Source organism: Anomalospiza imberbis, chromosome 8 (assembly GCF_031753505.1).
Source record: "Anomalospiza imberbis isolate Cuckoo-Finch-1a 21T00152 chromosome 8, ASM3175350v1, whole genome shotgun sequence".
NCBI classification, from domain to species: domain Eukaryota; kingdom Metazoa; phylum Chordata; class Aves; order Passeriformes; family Viduidae; genus Anomalospiza; species Anomalospiza imberbis.
In genome coordinates, this window is record NC_089688.1 from 17,598,074 (window position 1) to 17,611,431 (window position 13,358).

A 13,358-nucleotide genomic window follows, 5' to 3' on the forward strand; every position below is an offset into this window, starting at 1 on the left:
TAAAATTCCTCCACAAACAATTTCCATTTGGCTGAATATGTCTAAGGATTGCACATTCTTTGCAACCTATTTACTCAGTGCAACAATTTAAACAAATTGTCTGTACATGGAATTATGGCAGCTGAGGAAGAACTTTTCAGGAACAACAAAAAAGGGGTTAATAGCATTAATGGTATTTGAGAGAACAAAACTTATTGACTAGATGTGCAGAAATGTCTGAGCTTCAGTATCAGCTGTGAGCATGGCCCCACCTTCCCGTTCCTGTTGGTAACCTGTCGCATGGTGCCCCATGGTGGCTGCTTGCCTCCTCTTACATTTGCTCAAGCCAGCAAGTGCTCCATTCAGTTTAGTTACTAATAAACAAAACTATTTGCTCCAGTTCATCATTATTTGCTAATAGTCAAGTGTATAACTGCATTTTGCAACTACTGTCTGTTTCTAGTTCCATTTAAAGAGGTCGCACTAAGTGGTTACTTGGAGTTGATTTCATAGTGCTTTGCAAGACAGAATTAATTTTTAAAAATCTAGCTGTTACAATGTTTCTTTCATTATATTATTTTCATTATTAAAAGGAAACGTTTTAATGTCAGCTGTATTCATCAGCAATTAGTACGTGTGATATTTTTGTACACCTTTCCAGGCTGTAATACATCTATAAATTTGGGGCTTGCTAGTAAATTTCCATTTCACTTTCTTATGTGAAATGCAGCTTCTTTGCCACAACCAATGATGAAAAAAAAATATTTCAGTAAGATATTGTTACCAAAAATGCTTTATTTGTTTCTATTTGTATTACTTCCAGAATTCTCTAAAACCTTTCATAGTTGGTATTGTCTTTGCACTTATATCTATCTTGCTCAGCAAACAATATTTATCAATCTGTTTGCACAAGAGGATATGGATGTTGATCCTGGCTGTGGCTTCTCAAGCCCTAGCTTGGAAAAGCTGGGCCCCCTGATTACCCCCAATTCCTATTGATCTCTTCTTGATGAAGCGGCTCTTTCAAACCCCTTCCCTTTGACTGAGAGGACAGATGAAAAAACTTGCTTGTGCTCCAGAGTCCCTTCATGCTGCTCCCAGGGCTCTGTAATGCCTCTCCAGACCCCTCAGACAGTTCCTAGCTGTAGCAGAGATGCTCACATGAAGGTCAGCAGCAGATACCAGCCAGTGGGCAGTACAAGGCCTGGCGGTCTCTCAGTGACGTTCCTGGGCAGCAGCACACCCCTCTAGAGAGCATGTCAGGTCAGCAAACGAGTGCCTCCGTGCCTCCAGGAGTCTGCTGCTGCTGTCACCTCCACTTAGGAGCACTGGTGGTTGTTCAGGGAGAAGGTGGGGCTGCCTCACCCAGCTCCAGCACCTCTGCTGATGTGACAAGGTCTTTCCTCAGTCTGCAGAGCAGTGAAGCCGTTCTGCAAGGGCACATGCCTAGGATATCTTGTTTCTATTTTCATCTTGTCTAAAAGTGACTACAGACCTAGTCAGGCATTTACTTGCAAAATAGCTATTGTGGTTTAAGCCACCTTGTGTCTGCTCAAAACAGTCCCACTCAGCTGAGTTACTATGTGTATTATGTTAATCCATTTTGGTGCAAATATAAATCACTGTTCTTTACTATGGATGCTTTGTGAACAAAAATGACTTTTCCTTCTATCTTTTGATGCATTATTTTATGTTACAGAATCTTGTTTTTGACATTCTGATTTTTGTACATCAAAATTTGTGTCAGACATTCAGATCTATTTCCTTGTCTGTCTCCAAAGATTTGTCTGAATTTTTTGCTTTGCAGTTTATAAACATCAATATGCTAAAACTTTGTTTAATAGCCCAAGTATGGTAATTGACAAGCTAATGAAAATATTATAAAAAGACAAAACTACATTTTGGATGTAATTTCATGACTGCTGAATCCAAACACTTTAATGTTCATAAACCTACTTGTATACCAGTGCAGGGGAGTGAGAAAGTTTGCAGTATTTTGACATAATTCAGATTTTACTGACACTTTTCTAAATCCAAATATTTATTAAACACTCAACAATTGCTTATTTTAAAGCAGCAGTCCAAATCCAAGACTATTGCTACATAAACACTGAAACTGAGGAGGTAAGAGAATGATTAACAATTACATGTAGGCAGAGGTTGATTTTCATATTACAGATTGTTCACTGATTCACTTTTGGAGTTTCTGTTACTAAACAAACCTGCTCATCAGATTCTTCTCATATATAAAATTTCATATTTATTTTGAAAAGGAAGATTCAAGTTCTGAGGTTTGTGATTTACAGTATTTTTCCAAAGAGACCCTTACCACCTTTCAGCTTTTCTCACTATTTACTATGCACCTTGTCAAACCCATCACCAAAACTCCTGTCAAGTTTATGTTGTTCTGGGGCCTCAGCAGGGCCAGTCCTTGCTGGAAATACCTGGCCTCTGCAGGTAGCCACACTTCTTTCCACTGTCTTCTCTCTTTATATTGTTCTCCTAAACTTTTTCTCCTTTCTGCTACTGATTCTCTATGAAGAAATATGAATCTTCTGTCTGGTTGTCGGTATGTTCTGTCCTAATGAATTCATACTCCTGCTCTCTACTGTATCCTTCTAATCTGTTGAGAGGTCCAGAGAAAAATGGTGGCTTTGTTACAGCCTGTTTCAAAATACCTGTTTACTTTCATGGTTATCAGGAATTTAGTTTTGTATTTTCTTGGATATCAGTCAGGACAATCCAGAAAACAGTTTCCATCCAGACATATGTAATAGAGGAGTTTTATAAAGTAGCCATAATATTTATAAGAAAATACTTTTGCAATGCTTGAAAACAATAATATAGTGATGCTCAATGACATTCTCAAAGTTTCATTTTCTTATATAATCCCTTATATAAGGATTTGTTTTGAAAATTGTTTATACACACAATCAAAGGAACTTTTTGTTCTTACTTGAAGAGTTACTATTTTGATGTCTCGCAAATTTTCCATACTGTACAGGAACTTTATAGCTTATCTATCGTATTATCTTTATTTTTAAAGCAATATACTGGTAAACAGCAAATTTATGGAATGAAATTCTTCCTTTCAGAGTTTTCCTTCATACTACCTTTACATATTTTTCAGCCTCTACTATCATGCTTTACAACACCAATCTGATCTTTTTGTACAATTTCTGCATCATTATTTCTGTTGCTTATCAGCTTTACATTCAAGATGGCAATAGATGCTGATTGTATATAAGGTTGTAAGGACTAGTTTTAAAAAGTCACTCAGAAATATGTCTCTTTCTAAAAGCATTAACTTTGTAAACTTGAAATCTTAAGGAGAGTTTGATTATACCTTAAAGGAAAAAAGAAACTTGGATCCTCAGCAAAACACCATATTATACTTTAAAGGGGCTGTTGTCTTTCACTTGCAAATCTCTGTGCAATTTTACATCAGATGGGATGATCAGGATCAATGACTCCCCCAAAATCATTTGGAGTAACATCAGTTCTGTAAGGCCATGGGACTTGCTGCAAATAACTGACCTGGCTGAACATGATGTCACCTCACCTGTTTCTTACTGTGCAGAGACCAGAGGTTAACACTGCAAGTCTATGTGCCAACACAAATAAACATCTGAAGGTGCCCTGGCCTCAATCAGCCCCAGTCTGCAGGCTGTTTTAATTACCTGGCCAAGATGAAGATGACCTATCCAGATTAAGTTTTGCCTGCTGTGTACTTTGGGCATTCATATTGCCCCTTGTGCCTTCTGAGCTTTGCCGTTGGCATATGTAAACATGGAAGGGAATGAAGTGTCTGGGTCTGATCTAACACACTGCAATAAGAAAAAGCCTTGGAGTTAAAAGCTGGTTAATTCTGTTTGGGGGATGTCCCAAGGAAATGATCAGCCGTAATGTGGGAGGTGTGTCTTAAAAACACAAAGCCCAGAGGCACCTAAGGAGGGCTGGTGGCAGAGTCTGAGCAATAGTTTTTGGTTTGTTGGAGTTTTTGATGTGTAATTATAAAGGAGGCATCATATATCTGTCTGTGGAAATCTGTAAAAGAACCACTTTAACATATGGCGAGAAATTGCTTAAATTAAGTGAGAATTTTAAGGGCAGCAAGATGGGCATATGAGTAGTGTATGGACAAAATTATGGAGGTGAAACTTTTAACACCAAAATAGTGGGCAAAACAGGAATATTCTAAAGCACTGCCTTTAGCATGTAAAAGTCTATGCTTATTAAAGAAGGATAAAAGCTGTTATCAACAAAAATCTTGATAGATTGGCATCTTCAAAAATGTGACACAGGCCACATGATTGACAGTGAATTAAATGTGAAATGTCCATTTTCACAGTACCCTGTGCCTAACTGGCAGATTGCATGTATTTTTAAATACTGCTCATAGGGCCTTTTTTTGCAGTAAAAATATACAAAGGCTTGCTGCAGCTTGCTGATTGGCCTCCTTTTGTCTCGAAGCAGGGACTTTCCTGAAGAAAAGAAAAAACAAAAACAAACAAAAAACCCCAAACAAACAATGATATACCAAGGAAAATATTTAAAGTCTAAGGAGAGAGTACTCATGACAGGTGCCAGAAACCAAAGGCAGTGGTATGAAAAAGGCAAGAGAATTCCCCTAAAGATTTAGAGGAAAACTGCACCAAAGCAGACACAGAACAAGAAAATGTTACACCACTCCAGAAGCCCAATAACGAGGTAAACACTGCCATGCCAGGCATGCAGCGGGAAGCCTGGAGCTGCCAAGGCTGTGAAAGATATCAGCGAGCAGCACCCATGCCAGGGTGCCAGGGAGGGTGCCAGCGCACTGGCACAGAGCGCCAGGGCAAAGGCCTGAAAACGTGCAAATATTTCATGAAAGCCTCAGCAGGAAGGGAGGTCTGGCTACCGGGCTTAATCCAGGAAAGGAATTGCTCCAGGGAAAGGGCGCGGAGGAGGCAGAGCGATGCTGGCTCCCTGCAGGGATGCGCGGGCCCGGGGCAGCCGGGGCGCCAAAGCCCCGCAGGGACGCGGTGGGAGCCAGGCGGGCCGGGGGCGGTGGGGACCGGGGGCAGCGGGGAGCGGGGCCAGCGGGGAGCGGGTGGGCCGGAGCCGGCGGGGGCCGGGCCGCGGGGCGGGCGGGCGGCGGAGCGGGGCAGCGCCGAGCCGGGCGGGGCGGGGCGAGCGCAGGGGCGGCGCAGCCGCAGCCGCGGCGGGCGGAGCGCGGAGCCTGTGCGCGGCCCGGGCCCGGCTCATTACTCAGCGGCCGAGGCCGGAGGCGGTGGTCGGTGAGCGGGGCCGGGGCCGCAGCCCCCGGGAGCGGCGGCGGGCGGAGGGGAGCGGGGCGGCCGCGCGGTGCTGGGGCGGGCGGGACAGCGGCCGCGCCGCGGGGCCCGGGCCGGGCCGGGCGGTTTTGTTTACGTTTCGACGGGCGGGAAGGGAGCCGGGGCGGGCTGTGCCCTTGCCCGGGGGCGGGCGGCGGTGCGGGGCACTCCGGCTCGGTGACCTTCCGTGCCTGCTCGAGGCCGGGGCTCGGCAGAGGTGCGGGTGGATCATGGCGGGGACCTCTTTGTTGGTGTGGCAGGAGGGGCAGGAGGCTCGGCGCGGGGCTCCTCCTCCTCCTCCTCCCGGGAGCGGGGGCACCCGGGCAGGCCGGGCTGGCCGCTCCGTCCTCGGGGAAAGAGCGTTGTAGGGCGGGGTGGTGGGAATGCAGCCCTACCGTGACCTTGTTCTTAAAAATGCCTCTTGAAGCAAAAAATACTTCTCTGAGATAATATAACTGCTCTAGATGCACGGGCTGGGGGTGACCCGGCAATGTCTTTTATTTTTTTTTGCCTTTTAATTCTTAAATTTCTTTCAAAGAGGGTGAGCTATCTCTTCGCAGAATTTCTTTTGCTTTTGATTTCTGTGTCGTTGCATCCAGCTTTCCTTCTTGTTTCTTTATGCCTTTCTGCCTGGAGCAGTTCCATCAGTGAAGTTTGACCTGAGCTGCTTTAATAACCTACAAAAACAAATTTCACTTGATTATTTGTTCCGCTCCCTAGCTACAATAATGGTTTTGCACATATGGTGTGGTGTTGAATCTCACTGTTGTACAGAACTGGCTTACTGAAGGCTTTCAGGCAATGGACAAATCCTACACGCTTTGGCCTATCTGATAATACAAACACAAAGGGTGTTATGCTTGTTCGGGGCTGGAAAGTATTACTTGCCCTAGGGCATGTGCCTGTGGAATTGAGCAAGCCTACTCATTGCAGCTGGGTTTTACTCACAGGTGTGGAGACTTAAGCAGTGATGGTGTTGCAGGTCAGGTGAGACCTGGTCTCAGTTCTGGAGGTGCCAACAAATGCACTTCCAGGGCAGAATAGTAACTGACGTGCTTCAGTACATGTCTGCGGGTATATCCGTGTGTTAGATAAGTTGGAAATGGTTTAAACTGTAACATGAAATGAATGTGGGCCAAACTTACTTAAGGGTGCTGTCAAAGTGATTTCACTGACTTACTTGAGTGTTCCTTGTATATGATGAAGGGAAGCTCTTGATTCTTTTAATAGTAGCTAATAGAAATGTTGAATTTCAGATAGTCCCCTGCTTTGATCTCCATCTCTCAGCACAGCCATCTTCCCTTCCCACTTGATTCAAAGATGTGTAATACAGGCTAGTTTGGCAGTAGGATGCATAACATGGGATGCCAGGGCAGGGACCAGGCACATTGCAGACGGCCTGCAGATCTTGATGGTTTTCAAGGCTAGCTGGGGAAAAGTGGGATGGGAGAAGAGAGAGAGAAGTATCTGCTGAACCAAAGTAATTTTAATGTCTTCCACTGCAAAAGATCCCAAGGTTTTTGGACCACTGGCTTGCATAAGCTTTCTGTGTAATCTTGTGGGCTACCATATACTTCATGGAGACTTCTAAATCAGAAATATTAGTAAGGTGATCTAAGAGGGTTCCAGGTCCTGTAGTTTTTGGACTGTGTGTTCTAGGCAAAAATAAAGTTGCCTGTTTTGTGTGGATTTTGTATTTTTACTTTTAACCCTGCTCTTCAAGGACCCAGGCTTTTGATGGGTTATTGGGTGTGCAGGTGTAACCTTTGCAAATGCCTTAGGTAGAATTGATAAGCAAATTTTAAGGAATAAATGTTGTACGGTGGTAACAATTTATTTTCTGCCTGTTATTTACCTGTAATGGTATATATTTGCTATATATATGTTTTGGTTTCTTTTTCATCCTTCCTTCCTACACATTTAGCTCCCATTTCTGAAGATTGATCCAGCATTCCGGACAAATACATATGTCCTTCTTAATAGTCCCCTGAAAAATATGGTGTGCTATTTCTTAGCCTTCATTTTCTATGCTCCCAGTCCCTCTCCTTGACAATAAAAGTGCCCTGTATATATAGAGTTTTACTGTATTAGTTTATACACACACATTTATAGTGTTCCACTTTGGAAATTAGACCAATCTTGTTTTGAGCCTGTTTTTTGTTTAAAAAAGGCTAAATGTTTGTTGCTGTAAATGGTTCCTTTAAGAAACCCCTTAGTCCTTAATTCAAAACCTGCAGAAACAGGCTTCCATTTATGTTACGGAAAGATCTCTTGGCATTTGAAAGCTCTTTAAAAATCCAGTTGAGCCTACTTATGTTGCTTGCCTGCTGTGAAATTCACCACAGTTTTGCCATGGATTCCGAAATACTTTTTAAGGTTTTCTTGTGTGTGAAGAGATAACGATCTTGGTGTACCAAGCTTGTAATTAATAGCTACACATTTCTCCTTAACTTTAAATTATTTTTTCTTTAAAGTTATTAAGGACTAATTCTTGATTCTTTTTCTGTTCAAATTGATTCTGTTCAAGCTTGATACTAAAACTGTTGTTGCCCATACTGTCATTTTTATTGTTGGATAAATGCTACTTGATATGTGAACAGATGGGATGCTTATTAATCATTCTTAGCTGAATATTGCAGACTAATGGTAAAATGAGGACTGACAGAAAAATATACTTCAGCTCAACAATGGTCAGTTGTGTTGGTAACAAAGCAAATGCCATATACAAGCTCATTTGTGTGTACACTTAAACCAAAAGGGCTCACATTGATTCTACAGTGCTACTGGACAGCCTGTTTGCTGTAATTGTTGATTTTTGAGTATTAAAGAAAAAAAAAAAAAGACAAGCACACAAACTCTGACAAACTTCCATTACTTTACTGATGCTATATTTTTTTTATTTTATATATATATAGATAAAGTGTGCAGGAGCCCAGTATTTATTCTTTGAATTATGAACTATGGCTCAAGTGTCCCATCATTGTAGTTTGTATCCATTTAGACATTTAGCTTTGTCCTTATCTGCTGAACAAAAGTTAAAATGTCTCAAGTCTGGTGTTGCGATGTTTGTGAAATAAGAATGATGAGCAGGGGGTATCCTGTTTCTCACTGGAATCTCAAAAGTCATGGAATTGCCCAGGTTTATAAAATGAAACTGATTTTTCAGCTGTTGGTTGCTGGGACTCCTGCTGGGCAGGAGTCAGCGCTGTGCCCCTGTAGCCCTGAAGGGTAATTGCTGCCTGGGCTGCAAAGGGCAGGGCCTGAGCAGCTGGTACCGGGGAGGAACTGTTCCCAGCTGTGACACTCCCCTGCAGGGCTGCTGGGATCACATACACCCCCACTGTGGGAGAGACACATGGAGGAATCCAACCCTGGGCTCCACAGCTGGGTGGGGGCTCAAGTACCTGAGGGTGCACAGAAGATTGGGTTTGCAACCACAGAGAGAACATAACTGCTGCATTTTACCAGCTTTAAGCAAGAGGTTATAGAGGTGATGGAGCCACTTGCCCATCTGAATGAATCAATGGCTGCAAGACATAAAAATGAAAGTTTCAGTAGATTATGAGGGAATGAATGTCTTAGTGTAGCAGTTAGCCCCTCTTATGGATCAAGAGCCCAGAAGGGCCATGAAGTCTTCATCCGTACACACTTTAGACTCAACAAGGTCCAGAGCAGTCTGAGGGGAATACAGATTTGAAGTTCTACTTGTTTTGTAGATGATCTACAGAGGTTGCTTCCAAGCCAAATTCTAATTCTACTCTTTATGGATTTTAAAACTTCTATTTTCCAAGTAGCTTGAGGAAGTTAGCAAAACAAAAGCACAGTGATTTAGGTAAACCAGGTTGCTCAGAACTGTTAGAAGTTGCAAAGGGAAAAGTAATGAGATGTGGTAAGCATCTTAGTTCAAGTGTGATGGTGACAATACAGATTTTTCTGCTCTGCGTTGAACTTTCCAGCTGACTAGGCCAGAAGTGCTTCCAGACTAGCATAAAGGCCAAAAAAAAAAGGCTTATGGTACCTGTCATGCCTGTGATCACTATGATGAACTTAGAAACCCATCTCCAACCAAAGAAACAGAAGGGAGTCAACAGCCTGGTAGCCAGCTCAAGTAAGTCCAGGTCTTTCTTTCTGTGTTGGAGGAACAAGTTGGCAGCTGCAGCTGCAGGGCTTTCATCTGCTGGGTGGGTGATGGTTCCTTATGCTTAGCTGAAGTGTGGTTATCCCAGCTAGCAGCATCATGGAGCAAACCATCTCTGAGTTCCAGCTGGTCACAATAGCAGTCCATGACTGCAGAGGGGTGGCAGGACTAATGGCAGCTGGGAGAAAGGAAAAGGACCATGGTAGATCTATAGATCTCTCTTTAATGCTTGTGCTGCCTTGAAAAGATGTCCTGTATCTCAGTTGTTTCTCTAAGTTCTTGCATATTTATCTATTTAGCAAAACCAACCAGAGGTCTTAGTGAAAGTGAGGTGAGCAATACAGACAGTTACAACCCAGAGTAAGTGTTTTGTATCTTAACAAAGCAGCTGTCCTGGTATGAACCTGTAGTATTTTAATATGTGAATGCAGCTGCTCATGTGTGACTCTTGAGAGAATTGTGTAGGAAATCTGGTGTTAGGGATGGCACATGTTTGAGAATCCTAGATGTATTCTTTAGTAGCTTTAACACCTAAGATGATGTTGGAATAAGTACGAGTCACAATGCTTACTTGCTGTGCCATGTAAAAATACATAGTCTTGAAGATGTAATCCTAATGTTAAGTTTTACTATGGAAACAGTAAAAGTGAATGCCATGGCTATCATGCCAACCAGCATAAATCTTGGTAAATTCTGGATTCTTCATTGTGTTTTGGATGGTGACAAACATCCTGGTCACCTTCACAGGAGGAGGAGTAATAACATGATAACCTAAAAAGGTTTTTTAGCAAGGTGTGGGCTAGGTTCACTTGTTTCATTTCATGCCAAGAAGTGAATACTTGGGAGACACACAGAGAGAGGAAGGTCCTTGTGCACGGCGGTGGCTCATTTAATGAGCAGCAAAGCCTTCCAGCAGTGGGTGACTTTTGTTTGCACAGTTGCAGCAGTACAAAACTCATCCTTGTTGAACAATAGACAGGGCTTCTTTTGCTGTTTTTTTTTTTTAACATTACAAGGTTCTTGTGCCGCTTAAGTGTCAAGATGGCGGAAGAAAAAAGACAGTTCAGTTTATAATAAGATTGGACATAAAAAGGTTTTGTTAATACTAGCATGGCATTGTGGGAAAATCACAAAACCTTGATGTGATGAGAGCTACTTTATTCTCCCCCTATTTTAGTTTATTTGAAATTCTTTCTTAATTTTCTTCAGAAAATTTCTCATCACAGCTCTTTGTAGGCATATCCACCAGTGCTAGTGTATGGTGCTCAGCAGTACTTCTGAAGGCTAATTCTTATTTAAAGAATGGAAATTCTCAAACTCTTACTATTTTTGGGAACTTCTGCCATATGGTAGGGAATATTTCTTTTTAATTTGGGTCAGCTGGCCTAGTTGTGTGCCCTCCCAGGATCTTGCCCACACCTAGCCCCTTGGTGAGGGGCATGCTGGAGAGCTGATGCTGATGCTGCCAGCTCTGCTCAGTAATAGCCAGAACTCTGGCGTGTTGTCAACCCCTTTGTAGGTCCCAGTGCAGAGCACGGCACTGTGAGGGCTGCTGTGGGAAAAGGAGCTCCAGCTCAGGCAGGCTCAGTACAAGCTGTTAGCACAGAGGTGTTCCCATCACTCCTGACTGGGCCAGCCTTGGCCAGTGGCATGTCCGTCTTGGTGCCAGCTGACATTGGCTCTGCTGGACATGGAGGAAGCTTCTGGCAGCTTCTCACAGAACCACCCCTGTAGTCCCCCTGCTACCAGGACCTGGCCATGCAAAGCCCATACACTGGGGCAGAGCATCAGACACTACTGAAGTCTAAGAGAAGTCGGACAACATAACAGACTATTGCAATTAGTAAGTATTGGTGTAGTTTCCTACAAATTACCCAGATAGTAGTTGATTTATTTTGAAATGTGCTGCCTTCCTTCCCACCCCACTCCCAAGAAATTATTGTGCAAAGTATTGTATTGTGTTACAAGAGGTATCTCTGAAGGAATTCTTAGTGCTGAAGTTGTCATGTGATGGAGTTTTTTGTTCCATTCTAAAGCTCTTATTATAGAGGTATTTCATGCCAAATACTTTAGATGGGATTTCATAGCACATTAATCTGCTTGTATTTCACAGATAAATGCATGAATTAACAAAAGTAGCACATTCATAATTGGATTCTATGTTTTTGTAGCTGGGATTAAAGGTTAAAATTAATGTACTTTTAAAACATTCTGAAAACTTTTTTCCCAGCTGTTACCCAAATCCTTCCTTCCTCTAATGTTCTATAGCTATTGTCCTCTTGATCACTGATATTTAATTACTATTTTAGGTCACTTGGTATCTTTTGTTTGCTGTCATCCTTTAAAACAATTAAAGAACCATTTAATTTGTTTTTTGCTGAAACATTTAGATTTATATGCTTTTTGTCCCCTGCAAAAAGAGGTTAAAGAACAAGCATTTCCTCCCACTCCAGGGTTACTCTCAGGGTAGGATTTTGTTTCTAAACTTGTGCAAATCTCATTGAAGCACTCTGAGTTATATTCACTGGTTCATTTTGCTGATGGTTTGCCTCTTTTTTGCTTTGCCAGTGGTCACTGGATGTGCAGAGCTATCATATGAAGGCAGGCCTTTGTGGAATAGTGGGAATTAGTGGTCCCTTAAATAGTCAGCTGAAACAGTGTTGTGCCCAGATTAGTAATTTATTCTTTCCTTTTCAATTTTAAGTTATACATGCTTAAGTTTTTTCAAGTACCTGAGTAAGCTGAATGGGCCATGACACATGATTCTGCCAAAAGGGAACTACATAAGGCAATATGGAATGGCATTCCCTAGAATGCAGTAGTTTCAGTCATGGTTTAGGCATGATTATGATTAAATGTGTTTTCTGGGTTCAGCAGCAGGCACTTATATTGCACTTCTGACAGTTAAATCGGATGATTAAAATAGAAGAGTTTGTTGAACTGTTGCTTTACTGAATTTTCACTGATTTCAGATTTTAAGAGCAGTATTTACAAAAAAAAACCAAAACAAATTAAATTGACAAATAGTGCCCTGCAATAAACCTGAATATTTTAAGCTTTGAAAAACATGCATACCTTGGTTTTATCCCCATTTACCCTTTTTTTCTGTAATATTTTATTTGAAAAAGGATTAAGGAATTGAAAGATCCTTGTCTTATCCTATTTCTGAAAAGGAGAGTTTTGCTAAGAATAGTATTTTAATCTGTTGTCATAACAGCTTCTTTACCAAAATGTAGAGTTACACAAGTTTTCTTTTGTTGAAGCTATTATGGTTTATGATTTCTGTGACAAAATTGACGTGGAAGACACAACATCTAATATTATATATTGTGATAATAGGATTCATCATGGAACCAATCTGTAGTGGAGCTTCATATGACATGACACTGAAGAAGCTGTAGAGATGCTCTCCTATCAAATGTAGCACAGCAGAGTTTGCAGAGTGATATTTTTTCTGTAGATACAGCACTACTCATTCTGATAATGCTTGTTCTAGAAAAATGCTACCTAATAAATTTATTCATGATTAATTAAAGTCACAGTTCAGAAGTCAATAAAAAAAATCAAGAGGAAAGGTAGGATGAGAATCTTCATTATTAGAGATGCCCGTTTTTACAGGCTGGTTAGTGTTGCATGCTGCAGCCTGTCTGCCTCATTTACAGCCTCCTGTCATTTGAATCTAAAACCTGTTTTAAAGGGAATGGGAGATACTTTTCTAAAACAGTCTCTGCAGATGTCTAATGACTTAATAAAACAAGAATATTTAAGAATATAAGAACTCTGCGGTGTATTCCATTACAAATACATCATTTCACTATACAACATCCTGTGTTAAGCTTTGTGTCACATGTAGCCATATCACAAAATACAGCCCCCTGGGAAAACACAAAAACATGTAATACAGAATACCATATTGCAGCAGTGTG

At 41.7% G+C, this 13,358-nt stretch overlaps 1 protein-coding gene and 1 long non-coding RNA gene across 6 annotated transcripts in view; one reads left to right on the top strand and one right to left on the bottom strand.

Moving 5' to 3' along the window:
- Nucleotides 1–5,140: 5,140 nt before the first annotated feature.
- Nucleotides 5,141–13,358, top strand: part of MAPK8 (mitogen-activated protein kinase 8) — a 35,217-nt gene continuing 26,999 nt past the window's right edge. For 3 of the 5 annotated variants that reach the window (XM_068197563.1, XM_068197564.1, XM_068197559.1), the window contains exon 1: nt 5,141–5,258. The gene's annotated coding sequence lies outside the window, so the exon portion shown is untranslated. Of the gene's footprint in view, nt 5,259–5,387; nt 5,452–5,722; nt 5,836–13,358 lie in introns of those variants that run through there. The other 2 variants (XM_068197560.1, XM_068197562.1) reach the window with 2 other exon arrangements.
- Nucleotides 5,790–9,485, bottom strand: LOC137478053 (uncharacterized). The gene is made up of 2 exons (XR_011001373.1): nt 9,313–9,485; nt 5,790–5,971 (listed from the first exon to the last, which is right to left on the bottom strand). It is a non-coding gene; the product is annotated as an uncharacterized lncRNA (long non-coding RNA).